Source organism: Halichoerus grypus, chromosome 10 (assembly GCF_964656455.1).
Source record: "Halichoerus grypus chromosome 10, mHalGry1.hap1.1, whole genome shotgun sequence".
Lineage (NCBI taxonomy): Eukaryota > Metazoa > Chordata > Mammalia > Carnivora > Phocidae > Halichoerus > Halichoerus grypus.
The window spans coordinates 9,248,514-9,273,481 of NC_135721.1; the positions used below are offsets into that span (position 1 = coordinate 9,248,514).

Consider the following 24,968-nt stretch of genomic DNA (forward strand, 5'->3'; position numbering starts at 1 on the left):
GGCGCCTGGGTGGCTCAGTCGTTTAGGCGTCCGACTCTTGATCTCAGCTCAGGTCATGATCTCAAGGTGTTAGAGATTGAGCCCTGTCTTGGGCTCCTTGCTCAGTGCAGAGTCTGCTTGAGATTCTTTCCCTCTTTCTCTGCCCCCTCCCCCTGCTCCAGCTCACTCCCTTTTTGTCTCAAAGTAAATAACTAAAATCTTTAAAAAAAAAGAAATACAATCTAAAAAATCTCTAACCTATTTTTGCTTATGCTGTTAATAAAGAATTATGCTTTAATTATATAAGTTATACTCGGGGCACCTGGGTGGCTCAGTTGGTTACGCATCTGCCTTTGGCTCAGGTCATGATCCCAGGGTCCTGGGATGGAGCCCTGCATCAGGCTCCCTGCTCAGTGGGGAGTCTGCTTCTCCCTCTCCCTTTGTCCCCCTCCTCCAGCCCCACCCTGCTCTCTCTCAAATAAATAAATAAAAAATCTTAAAAAAAAGTTATGCTCATAAATAAAATGCTGGTCAGAATGTTATTTGGTAAAACATTTTTTGAAAGACTTTTGATAATATGTATCAAGAAGTTTAAATATATTCAAAACCTTTGACCCAGTAATCTCAACCTGAGGCTTTATTTTGACAAAGTTTCCAAAGCCATGGGAGAGTTAGAAGAATGTTACAGCAGCCACATGGCAGCAGGTGAAAAAGTAAATGGGAAGATTATCTGTGACAAGTATGCTGTTATGTAATGAGACATTCTTAAGACATTTTTATTTTGAACTAATTTTAATCTTACAGAAAATTTGCTGTGGTGACACAGAGAGTTCCCACAGAGTGTCAACCAGGGTCCTCTAATTGTTGCCACCTTAAATGATAGTGCAATTAACAATGCCCGAGTCTAGGAAGTTAATGTTGCTCAACCAGAGTTTAATTGAACTTTGCTTGATTTCCCATGAACGAAACTTTTCTGTCCCAGGATCCTATCCAGAATTTCAGTTTGCATCAAGCTGTCATTTTTCCTTAGTCTGTTCTAATTAGTAAAATTTCCTCAGTCTTTCCTCGTGTTTTGTGATAAAGAAAGATATTAATAATCTATGCTGGATGAGGAAAGCAGCACACACACACACACACACACACACACACGTAGTGATCTCAAGTATGCAAAGAGAGAAATGACTAGAAAAACATCAGGAGGAAATTATCCAAATTATCCAAAATATTAACTGTCCTTAGCTTATCTCTGAGTGAGGGATTATAGTCAATTATTTTCCTACTACTTTCATTTCCTCTATTTTTAAAAAATATATTTTCAAAAATGGTCACCCAATATTTAAAAACAGAGGAGGAAAAAAACTACAGAATATAAATTCTCCACTTTGGAGAATTTAGCTACATTAAAAGGTTTGTTCTTCCATTTACTCTAACTGAATAGTATTTCATTGTGTTGTAGGTATGAACACAGTTCTAGTTCTTCTTCTAGTTCTCATACAGCTCATATTTTGCCAGCTCGTTCTTTCTTCTTTTTTTCCCCCAACATCTAAATTACCAAGTGTGGAGGAAGTACCCATATATGAGTGGTTCAGAGGCATGAGGGTCTCCTCATCTGGAGGATCAGAAATACAAACGCTCCCTGGAGACAATGGACATAGCAGTAATCCACCTGAACTGGATCTTCCTGATGGAAGGAGGAGCCATTATGGAGGAATGGACCTCAGCTTTCCAGTCTCAAGGTCGCCTGGGAAATATTGATGAGCACTCCTCCATGGGCCTTGTAGAATTAAGACTGAAGAAAAATATCCACTACAGTCATATCTATTCAAAGGTGCTAGGAGCAGGAGGTCAATGTTCCTAATAACACATCACAAGGGTTTTGTATGACACTACACTCTTGGCTGACTCATTCATATTGGCTATTTTTGTCACTTCTAGTTTGTCACCAAAGTGAATGACAGCAAAGTCCTGAAAAAGAAGAGCCACCCCCTTTGTTCATAGGCAGAAAAGAATAGCAGTGAGAGGGGTCCCCTTGCTTCCTAGCTGGGGGTACAGAGGGTATTGGCTGTCCCCACTAAGGGCTAGAAGAGCAGTCTCTTGTGTGGGTGGCACTGGGAAAAAGGCCAGCAGAGGAAGCCTGACTGGCCAGGTCCCAGATGAGCCTGTGTGGTGAATGGAAAGCACCCACCCTTGCCCTTTTGAGCCTATAGAATTTGGATTTGGATCTTGGCTTACCCACATGTAATAACATTTCTCATTTATTGAGTACCTATTATGTTTTTTTTACCTCAATGCTAAATCTTTAACATACCCTTTAACAATGCTAAATCTTTAACAACCCTACAAAATAGGTAAAACTAACCCATTTTACCCAGAGGGACGAGACTCTTACAGAGTATGTAACCTTGAACTGTGTAATTCCATTTCCTCCTCTGTATGATGAAAATAAAAATCCCTTCCCTCTAAAACTATCAAGATTAAATGAACCTCACAGAAAAAGCACTGAACACATTTCCCAAAACCCAGTAGGTTCTTTGACGCCCAGACCCCACAATGATGCTGTTTCTGGGACACTTTCCCTAAAGTGCGATCTGGTTTAGATTTTTTAATTTAAGCCCAGAAACCTAAGGACCTGCCAGAGACAGAAACTCTTCTTGGAATCTTCCTGAAATGCAAACAGTTTAAAGGTCACTGAAAACTTCATCCAGCCTATATTTATATTTGTCTCGTAAACTCTTGAGGAGAATTTTCCAGGAGACGGTGGAGTCTCAGGAGACTTCTTGCTGAGGCTCCCGTAACTCATTTTCTGTTTTTTTTGGCCTCTGCCTCTTGAAAGGAAAAGGGAACTCAGTGAAAAATGTTAAACAAGGCCAAAGACATAAATATATTTAAAAAGCACTAAATTAAAAGTGTTTGAAACCATTGCTGCAGGGGGATTTCTCAGTCAGTGATGCCAAGCAGAAGACTAGCTTTGGTACCCACGAATATTCCTCCTCCAGGCTTCCTGGAGCTCCAGGCATCCTGAATGAGGGGGTTTCTGCTTACTTACTGACAGTGGTTGAGGTGTAAGAGCAGGGTAAATCATGGGAGTTCTTTGCAAAATGCTCTAGCAGGTAAGTGTTGAGTGCCTCCAGACTTCTATACTACATCATCCTTTTGTGGAGAAAAATAAAAATATATCCAGGTTGAAACTCAGAGAGGGATGGAGAGTTATCTCTTACCAGCTGTGTGCTTGTGTGTATGTATATGTGTGTGTGTGTGTGTGTGTGTGTGTGTGTGTGTGTATGTGTGTTTGTGTGTTTTACTGACAAATAAAAATTGTATACATTCAGGTTGTAACAGGTGATATTTTTAAGGTATACAGTGTGATGATCTGATATACATATACGTTAGAAATTGTTACCATAGTATTTATTTATTCTTAATAAAAATGTATATGTGTAAGGTGTACTACATGATATTTTGATATACATGTACATGGTGAAAGTTAATTACCATCTCTGGGTCCTCACATAGTTACCCTTTTCTGTGTATTTCTGGTGAGAGCACCTGAAATCTGCTCTCTTAACAAATTTCCAGTATAAAATACAGTCATCATGCTGTATACTAACTACTGTTACTATGTTGTATTTTGCCTTTAAATATTTGGTGGAAATCAGAGATTAGGGATTAAGTAATTAGTCATTGATAATAGCAATTGTATAATTAATGTTATTTCTCACAGCACATCAAAGGGCACTTCACATACCAAGACTCATGATGATGATTGGTGGAATGAATGAGCAAATGAACAAATAAGCTCAAAACTGTTCCTGCAATTGCAATTGCCTGATGCCATTTCCTCATGATCTGTTGACAGGCTGTTAGACTTTCTTATAGTAGGGTAGGTTTGAATCTCTGCAATATGCCTCATGGTTTATGGACCATTTACATTTAATGTAATCATCATTACTGCTGGGTTTTAGTCTGTCAACTTGCCTTTTGCTTTCCATTTGTCCCTCTGCTTTTGCTTCCTCTGTGGTTGCCCTCCTGTCTTCTTTTTGGATTAATTGAATATTCTTTAGTGTTACATTTTATTTTCCTTATTGGATTTTAGGTATGTCTTTTTTTATTATTTAGTCATTTGTTTTACAGAGATTGTTCAGAGTCCAGCAATGTGTATCCTTCAATTTACTCTACACATAGTCCATATTGTATTTCTCTGTGCTCTACACTTTATACCTCACACTTTCTACTTCCAACTTCTTGATGCACACTTCGAACTTTCCAAATCTATAACAGTAAAACAGTATAGTACCATGTACCATGATCCTTTGTTTGATCATTGTCATATTGTTCATTTTGCAGAAGTTGACTATGATGTGCATAAATTTAGTTCTTTGTTTACATTTATCCTCCTTGGGGTTTATTGAAATTATTGAATTTCTGCAGTAGTGTTGTCTGTTGGTTTTATTTTCTGTTTTCATCAAATTTAGGAAGTTTTCAGTCATGATTTCTTTAAATATGTTTTCTTCCCCAATCTCCCACTTTGTCCTTTTGGGACTCCAATTACACGTATGTTTGATGCTTATATTATCCCATAGATCCTTGAGGATCTTCTAATTTCATTAATTTCCCACTCCCCCCATTATTCAAATTAGATAATTTATTTTAATCAATCTTCAAATTAGCTGGTCTTTACTTCTGCTCACCAATGTATTGTTAGACATTTCACTAATAGTTTTTGTTTCAATTATTGTATTTTTTATTTTTAGTACTTCAGTTTTGTTCATTAGCATAGTTTCCATATTTCTTCTGAAGTTTTTTATCTACTCTTTCATTAAGACCCTTTCTTTCATTCTCTGAACATATTTTAATTTACTTCATTAAACATATATTTATAATCATTGCTTGCATATATTAGGTTCAACATTTGAGTCATCTTGGATTTAGTTTCTATAGACTGCTTTTTTTTCCCTTCAATTGTGAATCATATTTTTGTTATTGTTGTATGTCTAGTGATTTTTGATTGCTAATGGGTATTATGAGTAACAGGTCGTAAAAACTGTAGATTCTATTATTCTTTCCTGAAATGTTGATTCTTGTTTCAGAAGAAAGTTCAATGACTGGATAATCATCTTGAACATGTGTACACTTGATTTTACACTTTGTTAGTAAATATTTGTGAAAGAACAAGGTATATCCAAACCCATTTAGCTGGACAGGACTCAACTTCCTAATTCTGTCTTACCCAAACATCCTTTTGGGACTTTGTTTTAGGCTTTTTAGGAGTGCATCTACAGTAGGTTTAATTCTATGTCATTATCCTTATTCTTAAGACCTCCTGCAGTTGATGTGGTCTCTCTACTTAGTCAAGGTGGGAACTCCATGAATGCTCTTCCTCCAGCACTGCGTGACCTCTGGTATCTGTTCTGCTTTCCATCCTGTAGCAGCTAATCTCTCTTAAGTTCAAATTGTCTTGGGGTGCCTCAGTGGCTCTTGATTTTGGCTCAGGTCATGATCTCAGAGTCCTGGGATCAAGCCCTGTGTTGGGCTCTGTATTCAGCAGAGAGTCTGCTTGAGGGTTATTTGCCTCCCTCTCTCTCTGTCCTTACCCCCCTTGTGCTATAAATAAATAAATAAATAAATAAATAAATAAATAAATCTTTAAAAAAAAGTTCAAATGGTCTTGCCCTGTGTACATACGATCCAGCCTTCATATGGATTTATGGAGGATCTCCATACTGAATTCCAGGGCCCATCACTAAATAGCTTCCTTCCTCTCATGCTTCATCTTACACATATCAGCAGATTTAGTACTCTTAAATCTATCTCTGCCTCCCAAATTCAGTGAGATCACTGCCTCTGCTCAGACTCCAGTTCTCAGTGCTTTGCTGCAAAAACTGACCCTCGTCAGAAAGGTCGATGATTATGGCATTCCTCTTGTGCAGTCTTATAGTTTTGTATGGCAGGGGGGCTTGTTTGTGTCATTTACTCCATCTTAACTAGGATAAGAAGTCCCAGTATAATACCTTGCACTAATGTATGTTCAGTAGGTAATTGTTCTTTGTCTTATTGTTTTTCTATTGCTTCTATAACAAATGACCACACACAATGGTTTTAAACCACACAAATTTATAATCTTAAAGTTCTGCAAGTCAGAAGCTCAAGGTGGGTCCCACTGGGGAGCTATACCTGAAAGCCTAGGTTCTTCTTTCACATTTTTACATTCTATCAATTATTTCATGATATAAGTTAAAGTTTCCAAATATTCCTTAAACCTGCATGTCTATTCTGTCCCTAGTACCACTTCCTTTTGCATGTTTTACCATCTCTGATTTGAACCTTTCCATAGACTCTTAATGGTTTTCTTTTATATGGTGTGATGTAGCTCAGTCTATACTCAACACCACAGCCAATGTGAACTTAGTGAAACATGAATGTGTCCATGGCCCTGCATAGCTTAAAAATCAAAAATCTCCTAACCCCAATAAGACCATCTAGAATTTTGGGTCTGTCTCCCTCCCCAGTTTCCTATCCCATCATGCTAATCTCATCACCATACTAGGATTCCTAGGATTTCTGGGGCATGTTTCTCACCTTATAAGCATCTTCTGTACATTTATAGAAGGCTGCCTCCTCTACTTGGCCTAGATAACCTCTATCTGCCTAGTAAATCTAAAGTTATCCGAAGACCTTAGATCAAATGTTACCTCCAGTATGAGTGCTGCTTTGGTCCATCCAAATACATTTCCTCCTGTATACACTCATAGTGCTTTGGACATCCTTCTATCATGGCAATTATCTTAATGCATTGTCGTGGAACTTTTGTGACTGTCTTTCTACCCAAGAATGAGATTCTCCAGAACAGGGGCTTTGTCATGATCCTATCTATGGTCTCCCTGCCTTTGTCATCATGTAGAAAGTATTTAGCAAATTGTTTATTGGGTGATTCAATTGATACATTCAGTTGATTTCTCATTTTATGTGTTCTTCACTTTAATAAGTAAAAGATTCTTCTTCAGGCAAAGGCTTTTATTTTCTTTCCAAATGATGTGCTCCCTCTCCTCTTCTTCTGTTCTGCCATTTTAAACTCAGTTGCCAGTTAGGGAGCAAGGGCACCTATGGAGAATATTCACTGGTTTCTGAAATTTTTCTTTGTAAGGCAATAGGTAGTAAAATTTTTTTTTAAATTTCAGTTGTTTATGTTTAGTTGGAATTTGGGGAACCATTTTTAGAATTCAAATTTTGGCCTTTTTAAAATAAGATATATCATACATATAAAAGAATATATCTTGAATATATGCTCAATTAAAAATGATAAAACAAGCACTCGTATTCTCCCAAACAGACGTTAAAAATATTGCCATAACCCTGAAGTCCTCTGTTTTTCCTTTCCCAGTTACACCTCTTTTCCTTCCCCTAAGAATTAAACAATAAGCTGATTATTATGTTACTATTCCATTGGTTTATTTTTCTAAAGAGTTGTACTATATACTATTTTATTTCTAAACAATGCATTAGCTTGGTTTGCCTATATTTGACCTTCATACAAATGAAAGTTATTATATACTTTGTGCTCTTTGTCTCTGAAATTTTAACTTTATGAGATTCATACATTTTTTTAAAGATTTTATTTATTTGAGAGAGAGCACTAGCAGTGCAGAGGGGCAGAGGGAAAGGGACAAGTAGACTCCCTGCTGGGTGTGGAGTCCAACGTGGGACTCGATTCCAAGATCCCAAGATTCCAAGATTCCAAGATCATGACTTGAGCCAAAGTCAGATGCTTAACCAACTGAGCTGCCCAGGTGCCCTGAGATTCATACGTTTTAATATATTTAGCTATACATTTACCTATTTTCACTGATGTAGAGTATTTGAGCACATAAATATACTAGTCTTTATATACTCTATGCTTGATAAAAGACTACCTCTGTAATGTTTTTTACTATTAGGCAAAATGTATTTTCTAAATTGATAATATTGTATTTCTACTTTAATATAAAAATATTGTTGATTATCTTAATAGATTTTTTTTTTTTTAAAGATTTTATTTATTTATTTGAGAGAGAGAGAATGAGAGACAGAGAGCATGAGAGGGAGGAGGGTCAGAGGGAGAAGCAGACTCCCCGCCGAGCAGGGAGCCCGATGCGGGACTCGATCCTGGGACTCCAGGATCATGACCTGAGCCGAAGGCAGTCGCTTAACCAACTGAGCCACCCAGGCGCCCTATCTTAATAGATTTTTTTGAATGCCGAAACACTTCTACATTCCTGGGGAACAACCAAGTGGTTTGTTATGACTTACTTATTTTTTATGCTCTTCTGAATTCAATGCCAGTATATTTTAGAATTTCTGCCTCTTGGTTCATGAGTACAATTGCCTTGTGATGTTTCTTTCTTGAACTATTCTCTGGTTTTGATATTGTGGTAGACAAAATTCTAAAAATGGCCCTAAGATCCCATGTCTTAATCCCTGGAACCTATGAGCATGAAATATCACTGCTCTGATCATGTTATGTTTTATGTCATAGCTGATCTTAATAGGCAAGTGATCCTAATCTAATTGCATGAACCCTTCTAAAAGCAGAGAGTTTTCTCTGGCTGAAGGCAGAAGAGTAGGTCAGTGAGATTGGGAGTACTAGGGAGATTTGGTTCATCATTGCTTGCCTGAAGATGGAAGAGAACATGTGGAAAGGATTGCAGGTGGCCTCTAGAATCTGAGACTCCCAGACCACAACCAGCTAGGAAGTTGGAACCTCATTCTACAGCCTACAGAAACTGAATTCTATCAACAACCCGAATGATCTTAGAAGTGAATTATTCCCAGAGACTCCTGATGAGGACTCAGACCAGGCAACACCTTAATTTCAGGCTTGTGATACCCTGAGTATAGAACACCGTAGAGCCTGCAGAGACTAGAACTTACAGAATTGTGAGCTCATAAATGGATGCTTTTTTAAGCCATTGAGATTGTGGTAATTTGTTGCATAGTAATAGGAAATGAATACAAGAATCAAGGATACAGTAGTCTCATTAAATGTGCTGGTGAGTTGGAGAAGCATTTGGAATTTGTTGTTTCCTGAATGTTTGCTAGAATTTACCAGTGTCTGTGCTTTTTAACTAGAGACTATAGCCCACTTGTATTTATCAAATTATATGTTGGTTTTGTTTCTACCCTGTTAATTTGTGATTTCTATTTGTCTTGATTTAACCCACTATCTGTTTTTCTTTCTCTTTTCTTAACCTTCTTTTGAATTGATTGAGGTTTTAAGATTTTCTCTTTATCTTATCTCTTTCCCACTACTAATTTTGAAGTTACATACTGTTTCCCTCTTTTTTGTGGTTATCCTAGAAAGTTTAACTTTTATATTTTAAGAATGTCCAAAATTAATCAATATCCACTATTCCTGAAACACAAAGATTTTAGATCATGAGACAGAAATAGTATTCACTGAACATTCCAATTCTCACCCCTATTATTTCCAAGCCTCCCTTGAAGGTATATTGGGGCCAAGTGACTACTTCAGGCCAACAGACAATGAACAGAAGAGATGTGTGTTACCTCAGGGGTTAAACATTTAAAGGTGAATATTTCTCATTCATTTCTTTCTTCTTCTGACATGGGACCTTGACGTGGAAGCCACTTGAAAGTTTTTCAGGTCATTGCAGAGCACACAGCTAGTGTGAATTTTGTGCAGAACTGACCAGTCCCAAGCCATTATGAGTCTTATCAGGTAGTTTACAAAGTATGCAGATATATTATTTTCCACCCAGAGCTGAGGAGGGGCCAGGTGATTATCCTTAAGCTTCTCTTTATGGGAGGTTTTTTTCTTAATAGTTCACCTGTTGAGGATGTTAGCTTTTGGGGGTCCTGTTTGTGCTCAGGCTCAACCGCTGTTCTCTTGTCTTCATGCACTTGTAGTGTGTGGTCATTGAAACCTAGACACCAGCCCACCAGGGGTTGGGAAATGCTGCCAGGGTTAATACCAACTCTAAAGATTGCCAAGCTTTCTGGCTTTGAGTTTCTCCTAATCATTGGACTTTGAACATTTCTCTTTTTTCTTGCCAGCCCAGCCACCTATTTGAGAAACTGATTTTTAATAGGTATTTTATACTGAGTTTTATGGATTTTATACTGGACGTAGTTTTCTAGAGATATAGACTCTCCTATAGGTCAATATGAAGCAGACATCATAATTTATTATCAAGAAGCTCTATTCTTTTTTGCCTGACTAATTATAAGCAACAGAACGTGATTAATGTCTTTTAAAATGTATTTTTAAAAGCAAGAGAAGTAGCATGAATGATCACTTATTGAATTAGGAGCGGTGAAGTTTTGATGTTGGGTGTTTGAACACATGCATCTGCAATATGTATATATGTGTGTGTGTGTGTGTGTGTGTGTGTGTGTGTATTTATTTATTTATACAGTGATGTACATTTATCAAAACAATTAACTTTTAACCCAAAAACCAATGAAGGCCATTTGCTATGTTCATGACATTGGTTTGAAAAGTAACAAATTACTTGCAATTTTCCACTGCTTTTTAGCCCCGTGTGCCTGCACATCTATTCCCTCTGTTTATCATTTTTCCTTTTGTTATTATCTGCTTAATTGTGCAATGAATATCTAGTGTGTACCATTCAGTGGCTGACAGCTTGCACCATCAGGGATAACTGCTGAATAAGCAGGAAGTCATTGGGTCATCACAATAAAACTAATCATATGTAGCATGTACTAGGCATGATAGCTGTGACTTTCAAATATTTTCTTTAATTATTCTCAAAACAAAATCTATGAGGGAGGGATAGTTACCATTGTTTTAAATATGAAGATGCTGGGACTTGGAGGGGTTAATCAACATGCCCGATGCCACAAGGTTAGTGAGTATCATTGATGGGACTTGAGGTTACATGTCGTGAAACCAATGCCTGTGACTCTCAACTATAGGGCTGCTCCTTGCAGCTGCACTCCAGAGACTGGAGGGCATGCATTCTAATGTGACCCATGCAAATATCCCCATGAGAATCTGGGGCTTTCAGGATAACGACAGAGGATAAAACCATGATAACACACCATTGGGAACTATTTTTTATAGGAAATGTATTTCTCTATTCTTGAAACTCTTGGCTTCCCAAATTTCACTGTCCATAAACATTCCTTGGCTCCTAAGGGCCCCTGGGTGGCTCAATCGGTTAGGCGTCTGACTTTGGTCAGGTCATGATGTCAGGGTCCTGGGATCGAGCCCTGTGTGGGGCTCTGCACTCAGTGGGGTCTGCTTGTCCCTCTCCCCCTGCCCCTCACCCCCACTTGTGCTCTGCCTCTCTGACTCTCTCTCAAATAAATAAATAAAATACTAAACAAACAAACAAACAAACATTCCTTGGCTCTAACTGGGAACAAAAGCAGGTAAGCATGATATGATTGAGGCTCACTTTGTAGGCTACATCCTTCATGACTGAATCTAACATGTTTATTGGGGCTAGACATGATGACAGACAGGCTACACTAGGCAAATCACCCAGACTAAAAATCTAGCCCCTGCAGGGGGCTGTGATATCCTGGGCAAGTCATACTGCCTTTCTATACCCTCTCTGTGAAACAAAGCGCCATTCTTTTTTTTTTTTTTTTTTAAGATTTTATTTATTTGACAGAGAGAGGGACAGTGAGAGGGAACACAAGCAGGGGGAGTGGGAGAGGGAGAAGCAGGCTTCCCGCCGAGCAGGGAGCCCGATGCGGGGCTCGATCCCAGGACCCTGGGATCATGACCTGAGCTGAAGGCAGACGCTTAACGACTGAGCCACCCAGGCGCCCCAGCAAAGCGCCATTCTTTACAAATGGAACAGTGACAGCATTAAAGGAAAACTATGTACAATGCTTAGGAGAGTGCCTGGCACACAGTAGGCCTATTAATTGGTTGTTATTTTCATTATTAATTTATGATTCTTGTTTTGAACAAGCCCTTAGTGGAGAAATGGGGCAGTATTCATGTTTAAAATCAATAAAAGGTAAAAGGGATTTTTATTCATTCAGCATTCATGTTATTCAATGTTCATCAAGAATCTACTACATAAAAATATGAAATTACTTGAGTTGTAAGCCTGGCTTTTAAGTAAAGAAAACGTGAGGTAAAGGAGCCTGATTTTGGATATTTACTCTGAAAATGAGGGGAAAGATCCAAATGCAATGTCACTTTACTCTGAAGGGAAAGCTGAGTGGCCTTGTAGGCTGATTAGATATGAAGTTTCAAGGAGCAGGGAGTCAGGCTGACTTGGCACTTCTGAGCCAGGCCAACCTAGAAAACAGGGAGCCATTAACCTTGCAAGTGAGGAGATATAAGAGAAACAGTGATTTTTTTTTTCCTTTCCCCTGGAAGAAGCTGATGAATTCAGCTTTAGACATGTAGACAGTGAAAAATCTAGGCATGTCTCAACATAAATTGCCACTGCAAAAATTAATTGGAATTGAATAAATAAATAAAAGTACTTTATATCTCCCTAGGAAGAGGCAAAAATAGATTTATTAATCATCCAATTTGAATGTCCAACAGTGAAAGAATGACTAATAAATTATGGCATTTTTTTATACACTAGAATTATGACATACAAAATAAGGTTAACAGAGTTGTTGTAATAACATAAGAAATTGTGAGGTAGAAGAATGAGTAGAAAGAGCATAGTGCAAGATGGTATATAGAATATAATTTTATTTTTTGTGAAAGTACAATATGGAGGGAAAAAAAAGCTAAGAAAAACTAAGGCTGCAGTTGTTGCTTACGGGCTGTTGGACCATGGATGATTTTTTTCCTACTCCATAATTTTTGTTTCTTTTCAAGTTTTCTATAATAAAAGCTCATTAATTTTCTTTTTTAAGATTCCTTTATTTATTTTTAAAATATTTTATTTATTTCTTTGTCAGAGAGGGAACACAAACAGGGGGAGCTGCAGGCAGAGGGAGAGACAGGCTCCCCGCTGAGCAGAGAGCCGGATGCGGGGCTCGATCCCAGGACTCTGGGATCATGACCTGAACCAAAGGCAGACTCTTAACCAACTGAGCCACCCAGGCATCCCAAGGTCTATTTATTTTAGAGAAAGAGAGAGAGAGCAAGCAGGGGGAAAGGCAGAGGGAGAGGGAGAGAGAATCTCAAGCAAACTCCCTGCTGAGCACGTTGCTGGATGCAGGACTCGATTCCATGACCCCCAGATCATGACCCGAGCAGAACCCAAGAGTCAGACACTTAGCCAATTGAGCCACCCAGGAGCCCCCATTAATTTTCTAATAAGTCAAAAGGTGTGAGAATAACCATAATGCCATATGGGAAGAGTTTAAATCATCCAGGTAATAATATCAGCAAGAACACATGTGTCCATGTATCTATGGACAAAGATGACTGTTTGCTTCTGGAAAATTGATTAATATGTGGGGTTCTGAGCACTTTGTATTCAACCAAAGTGTACTAAAGGGTTTAACTAAATCTCCATAATGAAATTAATAAAAGGTTAGTTTATTCTATGTTGACACATCATTTGGCACGTGACTCACAGTTCGGCAGAAGGGGATCAGGCTATTTCCTTGTATGGGAGGCAGTGAACACAGCAATAAAAGAAAAAGAACTACAAATTTATACTTCCACACTTGCTTACTCACTGTGTGAGCTTAGTAGATTACTCACCTTTGCAGTCCCATTTTCCTTAAATGCTAAAATGTGGACAATAATACTGATAGAAACATTTTTAGGATTGAATTAAAACACAAGTCGAGAACATCTGGTGCAATGCTTGGTGCTGGTCTCCATAAATGATAGCCATTCTTGTGTTTCTGTATATATAATTGACGATCTGCTTAGCTACCTATTCTGCGTGTCTTATTCCTATATACAGTACAGAGTATGTCAATTCAGTATGGGTGGTGATTGCATCAGCTTTGTTCGACACTGTATTCCCTCCAGACAGGAAAACACCTGACAGAGAAGGCTCTCAAAAAATACTTACTAAATAAATGGGTGATAACAAAGAGCACAGGGTAGAATTGGGAATGGGGTAGTGATTAGTTCAGGGCCAGGTGTGGACCCATCCTTGTGGGTACACTGGGGAGGGAGGTTCTTTGCCTCTGCAGATGTGCACAAATTAGCACGTGCCCTTGGTCGCCACCGCCCACAACCCTCCCGAAAACATGAAGGGGTCACTGTAAAAAGATGAAGCTGACATGAGATAAAGCAATGTGAACAGAGAGGCAGAAACAAGGTCCTTGGTGATCCCGTGGAGCCACTGGGTCAGGCTTTTCCAGCAGCCCTCCATAACCCCTACATTTTTAGGTCCCACTGTCATAACAGCTAGAGCTGGGTTTTCTGTTATTTCCGGCCAAATGCATTCTAGATGATATCCCTGTCGATTTGCAATTTTCTCACCTTTAAAATGGGAAGAATGATAATCATTATACTATAGATGATTTGTATCACTGTATCCATCCACTTTATGTGGATTGTTGTTTTGAAAACCACCCTCGAATCTCAATCGTGTATCAGTAAACTTCTATTCTTGTGCTCATAAGTCTGGTGGTCATTATCAGATCTAAGATGGGTTTGGTGGGGGGGCGGGCGGGGCAGCCTTGGAGTGCATGGAGAGCATGCAGATATTTTGTGCAGGCCCTGACTAGAGAGACAATTTAAGTCACCTTACATCAGAGTGTCAGCACCACTCGGGCAGGCCAAACACCCACGATCCCACAAAAGAAATACAACACTGCCTGGGAGAGCTTCTCTTCCTTGGGGGCTCTACTTGGCTGGACAGCTCTGCTTCAGAGCGTGGTTGTCCGGTTTGGTAGCTAAGGTGCAGGATGGAAGCCTGGTATAGTTGGTTCATTCTGGCCTAGGCTAAAGAAACAGTGGCTACCTGAGGTCTGTTCTCATGGATCATTATCATCATCATTATAATCAAAGCATCCCACACAAGCCAGACCACACAGGCACATTTATGACCTCTGAAATCCAATGGGTCAACCCAAATCCCATAGAAAATTATACTCTGTCCAAAGTAAGAGAGGTCTGGGACTGATTAGATGCTGGAAAACAATCTAAACTCTCAAATCAGTCCGTCATTAATCCATATAACAGGCATTTATTGAGTGCTAATTATGTGCTAGGCACTATTGTAGAGGCTGGGTGCACAGCGATGGACAAGGTGCAGTCCTGGTCAGCAATATCAGTCTAGGAAGGGAGACAGTCATGTGAACACACAATTACAACACAGTGAATCAGATGCTGATAATAATTTAGTGAGCACATAGCATAGGTCAGAATTTATTCTAAACCCTGTGCATGCCCTAATTCATTTGATCTACTCAACAGTTTTATAGGGCATGGAGGGGTTAATTAATTTATCCAAGCCCACACAGCTAGTTAGTGGCACAAGACTCAATGCCAGACAATTTACCTCTAGAATCTTCAACAATTACTGTAGTGTGTTTATGATAGCACCAGTAGAAAAACTCAGATGGGAAAGTGAATTGTCAACTATAAAAAAACAAAAACAAAAATACCACATAGAAACCAACTGTTATTTTTATTATCTTTCAAATATTCCTCCAAATAGATTCATAGAATGCCAGAGTTGGAAAGTGTCTTAGAGAAAGTCTGGTCCACTCAACAAACATTGTGTGGATAAGGACACTGATGCCCAGAGAGGAGGAGAGACTGGCCTCTCCCCCCAGTCATGCAGCTGGTCAATGGGGAGTCTGAGAAGACTTTTCTCATCTCCAAGCCCAGTGCTCTAGCAGCTGTACCAAATTATCTTTCCAGAAGATGTTGTGATACCTGCCCTGACAGGTAGGATTGATGCTATTGAAAAGAGATGTGGTCTGACTCCCTAATGGGGGTGGGGGTCACGGGCCTGGGATGAATGGACAAATGTGCGCATATCAGCCTTTGGTCATTTAGAACCATATTGTAGATATATGAGCACCGGCTCCTTAGGTGTCAGACCCTGGGTTAGCAGCACAAGAGTGGGGCTGAAATGTATTCGATTATGGGAACTGGGCCAACTCACCCATTCATTGCACCCTAATAATGGTTTTTGGAGATATTTTTGCAAGCTCAAGGGTTGTCATAGTGCAGTGGTTTTCAAACTTTTTGATCTCGAAATGCTTTTACACTCTTGAGAATTATTAATAGCCCTAAAGAGCTCCTGTTTATATGAGTTACATCTATTAATATTTATCACATTAGAAATTAAAACTAAGAAGGTTAAAATATGTATCAATTCATGCATATATCACAATAAGCCTGTTACTATTCACCTAAATAACATTTTAATAAAATAACTATATTTAAAATAAAAATATTTAGGGATTCCTGGGTGGCTCAGTTGGTTAAGCATCCGACTCTTGACTTTGGCTCAGGTCATGATCTCAGGGTCCTGAGACCAAGATCCACTCTGTGCTGGGCGTGGAGCCTGCTTCAGATTCTCTCTCTCCCTCTGTCCCTCCCCACCCTGCTCATGTGCATGCTCTCTCTCTCAAAAAGAAATAAGTAAATAAATAAGTAAATAGATAATATTTAGTGAGAAAAGGGATATTGTTTTATATCTTTGTAAATCTCTTTAACATCTGGTTTAATATAAGATGATTGGATTCTCATGTCTGCTTCTGCCTTCAGTCTGATGTGGTGTGTTTGGACTGATGTATATGAAGTAACATAATAGAGTATGAAAAAACCACTTATGTGGCTTCAGATTCTACATGAAAACAACCATTTAAGAAACTACCACATGTCAAGTTTTAGTGTAGTATCAAAGGAGAATAATTATTATCTCCTCAATTATTAATTACCTGAATTCTCCAATTAACTAAAAAGGCTATCGAAATACTCCCTTTTACAACAACATATCCGTGTGAAGCTGGGTTTCTTCACATACTTTAGGCAGAAGTCAAGCTCATGATGGCAGATACCAGTTTTCTAACCTCTAGTTTCTGCTTAAAAGCTTGCATTTTATTATTAATAACAAATAATGTCAGTTGTATTCTATAAAGTGACAGGCTCTCTTAGTTCGCTTTTGAGAAAATATCTTTGAAATATCCAAATCTGAACAAACAAAAGAAAACAAAATATTGTGTACCAGTTATCCTTTCAAGTAAAAATGGCGCCCACAGATAAGAGCTGCTTGAGGTAGGCAGTGTCCCTCAATTCATCCCACAGAATATTAAAATGCTCAAAGATTGGGGTCTGATGATGAATTTTCATGGCTTCATGAAAGACATTCATAGATGAAGCTGGTCATTTTTATTTGTTTGTTTTCCCTTTTTTAATTATTTAAATTCAATTAATTAACATATAGCGTATTATTAGTTTCAGAGGGAGAGTTTAGCGATTCATCAGCTGCATGTAACACCCAGTGCTCATTCCATCACGTGCCCTCCTTAATGTCCATCACCCAGTGACCCCATCCCCCCATCACTCTCCCCTCCAGGAACCCTCAGTTTGTTTCCTATGCTTAAGAGTCTCTTATGTTTGTTTTGTTTGACTGCAAATGTGTGATGATGAAGAATTCAATGACTACAATTCCAGTTTGGTGCTATTTCCTAGATTCTTGCTGAAGACCCAGCAGTTTTGCCCCCAGGGCCTTAGCCCCATCCATGCAAATATTAACACAGTGGAAATGGCAACTAATCATGAAAATGCTCTTGACCTTGTGGGCCCCCTGGGAAGATGTCAGGGCTTGTCAGGAGCATACGGTCCACACTGCTGCTACAGTGCACCCTGCTTGAATATTTTGAGACAGCAACAGCTCTGGCAACTTGAAGATATGGCATCGCCCACAGGTTGTTCTGATTACCCCTCCTACAATCTTGTCCAGCCCAGAGTCTTCAAGCTTGGGAAAATATTTGAAAGATACTTTTGAATATCAAAGACAGATGACCCCCGAATTCTGATTTGAACACCCACACATATCTATCTCCCCGACAAACCCCCTGTCTTCAATAGACTTTCCAACTTGAGAATATCTCCAAGGGCATATCTGATTTAAAGGGAATCTTTCCTGGTGACCATCCTGATGATCAACTCCAAGGAACTCAAAAAGAAAGCACCAAAACTGTCTCAAGACTCCAGCTCAAAACAAAAACAAAAAACAAAAACAAAAACAAAACCCTCCCGAAAATCACATTAATTGAGGCTAAGATGGCAAGGGTCTAATATCCATCAACATTCTTTAAGGGAGTGTCTAGATCTGTCATACTTTGCCTCAAAGAACTTCCCCAGCTGCCTTCCTTCATTCCACTGTTTAATAAACATGTACTCAGCACTTAATGGGACGTGCTCAGGACTCGCTCAGAGCTCGGGCATGCTTGATGGCCAGTGGGCAGTGCGGTGCGACCGGCTTGGGCTGCAATGGGCACAAGGAGAGGAGTAGCCACCACTAATCACATGGAGGTGGGGGACAGAGAGGCCAGGGAGGGTATCCAAAAGGAACGGATGCCAAGCTTGTCTGGAAGGACTGGGCATTTACTGGGAGAGGAGCAAATGCTCCAGGCAGAGGGAAAGACAAGGGCGAGGACCAGGGTGTGTTGGGGAAACTTAATTCACAAGTTCATTGTCATTCTGTCTCTGCCGTCAGCGAGGTTAAAAGAGGCTGTGTGAGTTATAGGGTTTCCTCTGACCTCTGGGCACTTGGAGAAGCCACAGGCGATGGAAGAGGTAGAATGCCCCCACTTTCAATGAGGCTTGAAGCTCCAGTGACCCCAAAGTCTTATCAGGGACAGCTGGTTCGGTCGGTCCCTTTTCTGAATCTCTCCCGTCCCACGTAGAGCAGGGGGCACACAGAGTAAATGGGAGGAGGGAATGGATGGTGAGGGAGGGGCAAGCCTACTGTGAATGATGACCTGAGGTTGGAAACCATAATCCTAAATCAGTTCACAAAAAAAGTACCATCAGGATGTCTTAACATGAAGTTCACAGGTGGTTTAAAAAAAAAAAGTCTGTAAATACTCTTCAATTTTATGTAAAACTTTCCATGTGCACAGGTGTAATTTGTGGGGGGATGTCAGGCTTTACCTTTAATATTTTTAAAATGTCCTCACAACCCCAAACACTTGAGGCACATTGGACTGGATGTAGAAGATTCAGAAATAAATACAACCTTAGTCTGCAGAATCAGTTTCCTTGCGTGGCAAAACAAAGTAAGAATCTGAAAAGTGGATAGACTTCAGTTCAGTCCTACACCTAAGTTAGCCCTGTTACTTATTAACTGTGTGACTTCAACCAATCACTCAACCTCTCCGGTTTTTTTTCCTGTACTAACACCTACTTAGATTTTGGTGGGGGGAGGGAAGAGGGTCAGCATCAAAATAAAGTGATGTAAACAAATGTTTAGTACATAGTAGGCAATCCAATAGCATAGCTAATTATTTTTACCATTATTTTTACTGATATGCTGGGGGCTGCCCAGGGGACAGAGGGATTTTCGGAATGAGTTTTTTTGGCGACAATATTTAGAGAAAAAACAATGTCTGGCTGGAGGCCTCTGTCTCCATGTGTTCTGGCAGAGTGTTGTTCTTGGCTGTTCCTGGCTGGTGTCTGTCTTTACCTTGAACTGCCCTAAGATTAGAATTTCTTGTAAACAGTGACTTTATTCATCTGCATCCCTTCACAATGCTGGACTGCTTCCCCCGTGAACAGGGAGTCACCCCTCCTGTGGCTGCTCAGAGGACTGGAATTAACCTCTGTGATGTGATTGCTCTTCTTAAAGGCATTCCCTCCAGCCCCCGAAGGATGAGTGCAGGAAAGTTCCCAGATCCAGGACGCACTGCCCGGCACACCCACCTGCTCCCCATAGCCTTGGGGCCGGGACCTGCATGGGCTCCCCTGGGGCTGGGTCCAGGTCAGAAGGAGGTGTGTCTGAGAAAGATGCAGAGGAGCTCACCAGGAAAAGTCTTAGCCAGCAAACCAACGAACTAGCTCCGTATTACAGGCAGTTTCATCTGACTCATCCCAGGATGAAAGTAGATTCTTCTGCTCTGACCTGCTGTCCGCTCCCAGAGCAGACAGCATCTCCTTCCCAAAGCCTTACCTGAACCCCAGACTGAGGGAGATGCCCTTCCCCTGTAGACTGACACGAGAGCACACCCGTAACAGGCACCTTCCCTCCTCGCTTATTCAGATGTCTCTCTTCCCTTGGGCAGTGATTTCTGGGAGCCCAGCCCTGTGCCCTCCTGCATCAGTCTGACTCAGAATAAGGGCCCCCAAAATGGTGATAGGACAGACAGAGGCAGAGAAGAAGGAAAGAAGGGAGGGAAGGAGAGAGGGACAAGGAGGGAAAGAGGGGGAGGGGGAAATAGGTACCGGTTCTGGAGGGAGAAAGTTATGATTCTCTTTCCATGTCCACAGGTGTCTTCTCGTAAGCCTCCAACAAACCTGACTTTCTGTGCGGTGTAACTTCCCTATCTGTGAAAGGGGAGGATGCTACTTGTCTTGCTGGATTGTTTTGGGGATCAGATAGGATCAACACATGGAAATGAAAACAGATGGGATTGAGGTAATTATGAAAACAGCTTTCACTTAAGAAATAAGGTGCCTGGCCCTCCAAAATTCTATTGTTTGCTAGGCTTTAGCCCCAAAGGGTGGATTGTGGCAGAATGTCTCCAGACAGGTCTCCACTAATTTGAGCTGAGCATCTGTAGGCTGATCCCCCACCCGACCTGCCCCTAGGATGTCCCCTCATTGGGCTGCATTGTCACTGCCCTTGCTCAGGCCGCCCTGCAATTTCTCTGGTGGGACTGCTGTGGACTCCCACCTGGGCTCTGGAACTCCAGCCTCTGTCCCCACCTGGCCATCCCCCATGGAACTTCCTCAGTTTTCTTTCTAGAACCCAGATATTCATGCTGGTGCTTAAAAACACCCCCGAGCTCCCCAGTGTCATCGGGATTACACGCTAGCCCCCTGGCACAACCTTCATGGTCCCTCTGGACCTGGTCTCTGTGGTGTGTGATTCTCCCTGCATTCTCTCCTGTCACCCCCATGCCAATCCTGGGCCCCCTGGAATCACCACTCTGCTTCCTGTCTCCCTGCCTTGTTTGGCTTGGGCTGTGGCTTTTGTGGGGACCCCTTCTCTGTGCCCCCTTTGCTCATTGGTCCACCAGGAAATCTCCCACCCTCATTCCAAAGTGTTCTTCCTCTTGGAAAGCTGGTTTCCTCCTAGACAGAATTCACGGCTCGGTGCCCAAGATCCCGTTACACTTCTGTATTACATTGCACATCAGGCTATCTTAGCTCAAACTCCTTGCTTTGCCATTATTTCCTGATGTGTCTGCCCCCCAGGGGCCCGTGCAGTCCTCAAGGATAAGGCCTGGGGCTTTCTCTTGGATGAATTCCCTGTTACATGCTAAGTGAGTAGATGAAGTAATGAATGTACCTCGAATGCATCCATCCTTTCTAAAGACAACGGGGTATCTGCTCCCTTGAGAGGGTCCTTGGCTGACATGTGAATGGGGGCCTGGCAACCTGTTTATTTCACTGGCCTGGCTCCCCACCTTCCCATCGGTGCGGTCTTGCTCTTTCAGCCCCAAGTAGAAGCTCTCTGTCCGCACTTCCTTTCCTGTGGAATCAGCCTCACGGCTGGACTGCAAGCTGTTTGAGAGCTGGGCCATGTCCTCCTCTCTCATGCACCCCACCCTGGGGTCCAGCCCCGCACTTACAGCCACGCTGCCATCCTCCCTGAGATCTTCCTCAGTGTCTGCAGGGAAAAACAAGCAGGCTCATCGGAGCCCAGAGTAGGAAAAGGTGCATGCGGCCTGCCGAGATAGTGTTTGCTTGCCCCTTCTCACTGCATGCCATAAAGTGACTCCATAAAGATTCAGACACCTCGGGCTTCTCTCCCCACCTCCCTGCTCCCAGCAGGTGACCTGTCAGTGACACTCTCCATGTTTCTGCCTTTCTATTCTTTTTCATCTTCTTCTTCCTCTTCTAAATGCGGCCACTGCAATAAATTAAACTTTCATGGTCCCATTTCCTTCTTTCCCATTGCAGAACCTTGACATATTTCCTCAAGGAAATACTTTCAAAATCATAATTGAAACACAGTAATTTATAATAGAAGCGGGAGGAAGAGAGTAATAGATTTAGCTCTCATTTCTGGTGGCAGACATGTTAATTACATTTTCTATTTCCTCTCATTAGCATGGAGCATGTCTCCAACAGGCCAGGCCAGCCTGCTGCTTTCCCTCCCCTGGCTGAACCCCACCCTCTCTCACACAGCGAGCCCAAGGCAAACTTGACAATGCAAAATTGACCAAGTGGCTCTCGGGGCTTGAAACCCATCAGTGTTCCGTGCCCCCCACAGGTCCAGTTTCCGTGGTGGGGATCCCCAGGTCTAACTGCTTCACTCTCCTACCTTAGGGGCTGGACACCCCGAGTCAGTGCAGTGCCCTGCATGCGCTTGGCCTCCTCTTGCTCCCAGCTTTCCATAGGCAGCTGCCTTTTCCAAGGACACCTTTCCCCTTGAGGATGTCAGGAAGGCCACTACCCGGCTACCTTCTCCTCCTCCCTGTGCACCTGCTCTGCTGACAAGGTCAGCACTCTGTCTCCTTCTGGCATCACTGGCCTCTCTTGCTTACCGTCTGCCTCCAGAGGCAGCGATGGTGGCTTTCTTCTCTCTGCTCCTGTAGTCACTGGGCTTAGCCCTGCTGTTACACTTCTGATACCACATTGCAATGGTGTTTTCACTTTCTGTGCCCTAGTTCCTGCCTGCCCCACCCACCAGTACTCAGACCAGCACAGTAAATGACCAGGGACTTGGGGGTAGGGGCTTAACTTATTTCTGAATTATCAGCATGTAGCCCAGTGCCTGGTTCAGAGTACATGTCCACTGGAATTTTCAAAAAAATGTACATAGAATAAAAAAAAAATCATTCTTTTTTTTTTATAAACAAAGATAAACAAAAGATGGGATAAAGAAGCTATTATGAAGCCATTACTGATATATGAAGACTAACTGATTTATTTCAAACTTAAAAGGAGAAGGCATTGATATTTCCAGAAGTTTCTGAACTGATTAGGGTGGGAATTAGGACTTGGGCCCCAAGAAAGAGAGATTTGTGTACGGCCAGACTTCTGGCATGGAGCCTCTCTTGGGGAGCAGCAGGTGGAGAAGGGTCCTTTCGGGCTCGCCTACATCTTCCCCGTGCCCCATCCCAGAGTAGGCGCTACTTCTTCCCCAAAGAGAGCCTTGCAGAGCCAGGCTGGAGCCTGAGACTGAAGGGAAGATGGGAAAATGTGCACCTCCATGCATACTCACCAAAATACCTGCCTATATTTTGATCCAAGTGGAAAATTCTAATAAAAGTTGACTACACACACACACACACACACACACACACACACACAACATGACTACATAGAAAGCCCTGCATCGTGCCGTCTGTTTTCACTTCATGGTTACCCTTCAGGAGTTCACCCAGCAGCGGCCAAGAGGGTGGCGCCGCTTTGGGGCCTGGGGCTTTCTGGAAAGGACTGTCATGGTTGCATAACACAGGCCCGTAAGGGGCGCTTGGGCGGCTCAGTCAGTTAAGCGTCTGTCTTCAGCTCATGTCATGATCCCGGGGTCCTGGGATCGAGTCCCGTGTTGGGCTCCTGGCTCAGCGGGGAGCCTGCTTCTCCCGGCTTCTCTCCACCCCCTCTGCCCCAGCTTGTGTTTTCTCTCTCTCTTTCAAATAAATAAATGAAATCTTAAAAAAAAAAAAAAAGACAGGGCCAAAAAACACATAAACAACAACAGCCTGCCTTTTTTTTTTATTATTTTGTTCATCAAGGATAATTAATTTAATTTAATTTAATTTAATTTAATTTAATTTAATAAAATATTGCCTTCAAGGGCACCCGGGGGGCTCAGTCTGTTAAGCGTCTGACTCTTGATTTTGGCTCAGGTCATGATCTAAGGGTCATGAGATCAAGCCCCACATCAGCCTCCATGCTCAGCAGGGAGTCTTCTTCAGAGTTGCTCTCTCCCTCTTCCTCTGCCCCTCTCCCTGCTTGTTTGCTCTTTCTCTCTCTCTCAAATAAATAGTAAATGGAATCTTTAAAAGAAATTTAAAGAAATAAATACTGCCTTCAAATACTTATCTTGACTTCTGAGATTTTGATGCATACTTAAATTTTGTACCCAAGATGAGAGCGTTCCTGGCCTCACCTAACCCACCCCTGCTCTTCAGCAGCCCCTAATGACCTCAGCCCGGTTTCCCCTCCTCCTCTGAGTTACTTTTCCTCAAGGAGCATCTGATCCAGTGGGGGAAGGTAAGCTTGTTGACTCTTAACTATTTTTTTGGCGAGATAGAATAAACAGGTGCAACAGAAAACATATGAAGTACACACGTGAGCAGAAGAGGGCAAAACTCAGCATGACTCTGTGTTTCAGAGAAGATGGGAAGCAAAATGGGGCATTGGAGTTGGGCCTTGAAAGAGAAATCTCTAATAAGTCAAGGAGAAGGACGAACATTCCAGACGGAAGGAAGAGTGTGAACAAAGCTCAGAAATAAGGCAGTCCGGGGTTGCCTACCAGACCTCAGGGAGGAGGAGAAGGTTCTGCTGCTCAGGATGATGCTCACAGGAAGATGGAACCTTGGGAGGGCTGGTTAAGGCACGGAGTAATGAGAGGTAAGGGGAAAAGAGCTTCCAGCCCCAGCGAGGCAGGATTCCAGCCCCACGGGGGAGCTGGCTCAGCTATTTGAGCCTTCTATGCTCCCACCATCCCGCGTGATCCCCTCTTCCACAGGTCTAATGAATAACAGGATCATGGTGACTGGGTAAGTGGAGGGGGGTCTCTGCTCTCCTCCCTGATGCCTGGGGAGCATTCTTCCCTGAAGAGTTTGGCTGACAAGCTACTGCATTCCACTCTGGCTTCCTTTCTCTGTCACACCCCAGGTGGCTCTCAGAAAACACATTCCACATCTCTCTCCTCCTGTGTAAGTGGGGCTGCCTCATCTTTGGTTCTCACCGATGGCTCTAAGTTTGGCCTGCTCGCCTCCCC

The 24,968-nt window shown here is 41.8% G+C and overlaps 1 long non-coding RNA gene across 1 annotated transcript in view; it reads right to left on the reverse strand.

Moving 5' to 3' along the window:
- Window positions 1-22,626, reverse strand: part of LOC118546584 (uncharacterized) — a 52,433-nt gene extending 29,807 nt beyond the window's left edge. Inside the window, exon 1 of the long non-coding RNA XR_004922668.2 lies at window positions 22,338-22,626. This is a non-coding gene — a long non-coding RNA (uncharacterized LOC118546584). The remainder of the gene's footprint in view (window positions 1-22,337) is intronic.
- Between the last annotated feature and the right edge of the window lie 2,342 nt (window positions 22,627-24,968).